This window comes from Oxyura jamaicensis, chromosome 13, assembly GCF_011077185.1.
Source record: "Oxyura jamaicensis isolate SHBP4307 breed ruddy duck chromosome 13, BPBGC_Ojam_1.0, whole genome shotgun sequence".
NCBI classification, from domain to species: domain Eukaryota; kingdom Metazoa; phylum Chordata; class Aves; order Anseriformes; family Anatidae; genus Oxyura; species Oxyura jamaicensis.
The window spans coordinates 15,997,999-16,002,689 of record NC_048905.1 but is presented as its reverse complement, the minus strand read 5'-3'; positions in this window follow the sequence as shown (position 1 = coordinate 16,002,689).

Below are 4,691 nucleotides of genomic sequence, written 5' to 3'. Positions count from 1 at the left end.
TTTTTTTTTTTTTTTTTTTTTTTTTTTGGAGGCAGGCAACCTTTTGTGTTTTCCCAAAAATGAAATTCGCAACAACCAAACTTTTGCATATCTATGCCGTGGCTGTAATTGTTTTCTTCTAGAACACATCATCTATGCAACTTTTTATCAGTGTCCCCTATCACACACACACACACAAATCTTTAATCTTTAATTGCTTTGAAAAAAATTAAAATGCCACTTTTTAAAAGGGAAGGCAACCTTTTTCCATTTTAAATCTGGAAGATGAAAACCATGATGATACTTGCACTTTTTAACCCAGATTGTGAAGTCATTTATACAGCTAATGGATGCTGTGATTCAAAGACATGCCAAAAATCTGTAAAGTCATAATTCATCTGAAGAGTTGGGAAAACATTAACCTCCCATATAATGCATTTCAAAACCTGCTTCTGCAAAATAAAAGCGACCTAATGCATTTCAAAACGTACTTCATCAAAATGAAAGCAAAATGCTGCTTTGAGTTATCAAGTTGTTAGCAAAACTGCAGTATGACGCAGTGACATCAGGAAGCATGAATGCTCGTCTCCCAGCAGTACGGAAGAAGCGTGCTCTAAAATAAGACTGAAGCACGCTGGAGCGCACGGAGAGCAGGCACACTTGTCTGCCTCTTATGTGTAGTGTCAGCCTTCTGCTCGGAGCGTAACCTGGTTCAGGTTGTGCATTAAGCAACGCAGCTCATTTTCTTCTGCTATTCAAAGCAGCCTCTTGCATGACTGCATTCGGAATGTCAAGTGGCTGGGGAAAGTTCTGTGTTACTGTGCAAATGAAGTATTAAATCTAAGAGCTATGATTTATATCATTAAGCCAGAGGATTCAAAAATTACGTCCCATGATGGCTCAGTGGTTCCTGGTAGCTGGTGGAAAGCTTGGTGGAGAGTCAGGCAGTAATAACTCACATCTCTTATTTTTAGTTATTAAATCCCATAGCTTCCCCAACATTAATTTTCCATGTAAGCAATAGCTATAGTTGCCAGAGGGATTTTATGTAATTGCAGATGGTAGGAGACAGAGTTGGTAATTGCAGAAATGCAGGGGGAGATGTCCAGGAGATGATCGTCTATTAAGATGTGGCTGTTGCTATGGCATACTTTACTAACTGCTTTTCTGCATGAGAGCTCGCTGATGCATCCCTTCAAATAACAGGTTATTTTTAAAATGGACCCATTTCTTTGCCTCCAAGAGAAAAATCAGATCACCTCTCTGAGGAATATTAATTAAAAAAGCTCCTGTGCTGGACAACAGATATTATATAGAATATAGTTCATGAAGGAGTCAAGAGATTTGGCGTCTGCCATAGTACCAGGCAGTTCTGAAATCAGGAGCTTCCATATTCATCTCATGAGGCAAACTCTACTCTTTATATTCAACAAAATACACAGATATGACGATCACTCTCAGAGCAAACAGAAGTTTGCTGGGGGCTAACATCCTCAGTTTAAAATGCCCTTTGTAAATCCGTTCACAGCAGAGACCATTGCACCTCCTGTTTATTTTGAAGCGGTTTCTCTGTGCAGGGAGAAAACAAATCAAGAATTGATGGTGCTGGATGCTTGTGTGGACATGAATTATTACTGCATGTTTGTGTCCAAGCAGTGCCATGCGATGGGGTCACAGGGGGCTTAGGGGAAGGACCCGCAGCGCTGGGGGGTGCTGCTGCGGGCCACTTGCTGCCTCCAGGCTGGGAGACGTAACTGGGGGGGCTAAGGAAACAGACATGGCTGAGGAAACAGGCACGAACTGTAGATGTGGTAATGCTGGCTCAGCGAGATCTGCCGTGTCGTTTTGTGACAGTCCACCTCCAGCTGTTGGTGGAGCCGAAATCTGAAGAAAACGGACAGATTTAATTCAGGAATACACACGAGTGACAAGTTCTAGTGCTCGCTTTGCTCCTCTTAAAAATCTACACGCTGCGAAGTGTCAGTGCAATGAGTGGAGCACATGAAGGTTTTCCCATAGCATGGCTGGAAAACAGCAGGAAGGAGCAAAGCAACATCTCCCTCTGCGGGAGTCACCTGCACCGCACCGCGGGGCCAGCCAGGCTGCCCCGGGCATGGACCGTGACCAACTGGGCCTAACTGGAGTCCTGGTTTCCTGACAACTGCTCAGAACTTGTGCTTTTAAAGTGCTTATACGTGTTTATGAGAAACCCAGTGATTATTGCTGGATTTATTATTATTATCCTTTTTATTATCCTTTTTATTATCCTTTTTATTTTTATATATTTTATTATTATTATGATTTCTCCTGGGCTTTGTGATATGATTTTGCTCATACATACTGCTTTTGATGGGGTAACCAGCATCCAACTATGTACCAACAAGCAAACAGGTCCATCCTTCTACATAGCCCGTGGAAGAAGGAACTTATTATTTTACCCATTACAAAGGCAGGAAAATATCAATTCCTTAAACCAAGCACAAGCCTAGAGATGCGTGACAGACTTTTTTGTGTCTGTAATCTATAAACATATAAACAGAAGAGCTTTTCTTTTCTTTTTTCTTTTCTTTTCTTTTATTATTTTTTATTTTTTTTGACAGAAAAATATTCCTTGTTACTGTATTTACACAAAGCCCTACAACTTATTCTGGGACATGGTGTTCCCTTCTTCTTGCTTCTTGGTGTTCCCTTCTTCTTGCTTCTTGCTAATTCATCCGATGACATTTTTTTTCATAAAAAAGTGGCTTATGGAAAGCATTGGGGTGAACATCATTGAGGGATATGCCAGGATATTTGTCTGGAGGTGCCTGGAGGGTCATTGCGGGGCTTGTGGATCAACCAGGCAAGCAGAATTAGGCTCACATGTTGGTTGACCCTGTCCCACAACTCAAACCATGGAAATCAAAGCATCCTCCAGGTGATACTTGTGGTGAATACTTCCTGAACAATGCATAGACGAGAAATACAGTCACATAAACTGTTTATTGGATAATAAATGAATATGAAACATGAATATGTAGCAAAATGAAAATCTAAATCTCTGTACTATTTTGAAAAGGAAATAGTATTCGGTGACTTGCTGAGTGTGCTGATTGTCGTGGACAACCCCCCCAGCTTGGGAATATGCCTCCTAAATTAATTTTTTATTTCCCTGCATGCTATGCATTGAATTCTCAGAGGTTTCTGTCTCATTAATATCATAACATTTTTCTAAGGTCTGGCCAGATTTTAGAAAATAAGAGATGTGCAGTTTTATGCTAAATTACCCTTATCACAGATGGAAACATTTAGTACGGCACAGCATTTCTCTTGAATGCACTTCATATCCTTAAACTGCTCTCTATATTGTTTTTCCACTGAAGTTCTGAAGTTGCTTTTTTTTTTTTTTTTTTTTTTTTTTTTTTTTTTTGTACTAAAATAAAGAAAAGAAAGCAAAATCCTAATTTTCTTTCAATGCACGGCTTTGTAAAAACCTAGACATGCAGGAACCCTCAGTGAAATGCACGTCCACTTTCAGCACCGATCTCATTGCCCATTATCATGATACACTTTGTGTTCTGCATCTGTATACATAATGAAGTCCACTGTTATATAATTATTTGAAAGATATCTCTGGAAACTGGATTTGGCAAAAGAAGGAACATCTGGTTACTCAAACCACTGTCTCAGACCTTCCTCATAAAATGCATTCTTTCTTTTTTCTTTTCTTTTTTTTTTTTCCTTATTTATTTATTTATTTGTTTTTTTAAACTGAGAGGACAGCAGATGCACCATGCGGGTTTTTAGCCCCTAAGCACTGAAAGGGGACGCTGGAGCACCCCTCCTGTGCCGAGACGATGCCGTTAAGGAGCTCAGCCAGCAGGTGGAGTTTAAATTGCATTTAAACAGCAGCGCTTCTGACTCGGGTTTAGGCTGAGCTGGAATCGTGCTGCTGGAAATGTCTCTTACAGACACTGCAGGAAGAGCTTCGGGTCCTTAAAGCCTCCATCAGCGGTCAGGACACTCGTTTGCAGGCCACATCACATCGCAAAGATGGTGCAGGAAGCTGATGAAGGCACTCACGTTGACTTTGGAGTGGCTGTGGAGGAGTGCCGAATAATTGTTGTTATGTGTAAATTAATTAAAAAGTCAGACGTCAATTTTATGCGTACCTGAACCGACAGGAATGGAGAAGGAGCACTCAGATGACCTGAATTCCTTATTTAGGCATTTTTATTTTTATTTTTTTGCTTTCGTTCTCAGGAGGAAAAAGATCAGATAAGGTTTGATGGCAATACTTTGCTAGAAGCAGCATCAAGCACTGAAAGAATCGAGAGGGTCAAGAAGAGCTGACAAAAACCATAATGTTCCTTGGGTAGCAATGGGAGGCAGATGAGAGAAGGGTTTATTACATCTGCCACTGAGCTGTATTCTGAATCCAACACTGAACAACAGCCAAAGCACGAGAAGCCGGGGCTGGCCGACCACTGCGAGCAGGATGTGTCTAGGGCTGGCATCTGCCCGGGAATGAAGCCAGGCTCCGAGCCTTATACCCCCGTCTTCAAGATGAACTGTGTGGTCTGGCACCACTTTATCTTACGCTGAGAGCTCTGGCTTAAGGTTAAAGGCAAGACCTGATTTATGAAGGCTGCTCCGATAAGCTCGTCTGTTCTGGAGGCAACTTCTGCTGCTGTCCAGGAGTCAGGGTGGGAAGCGTGCAAGGCTGCGAAGAA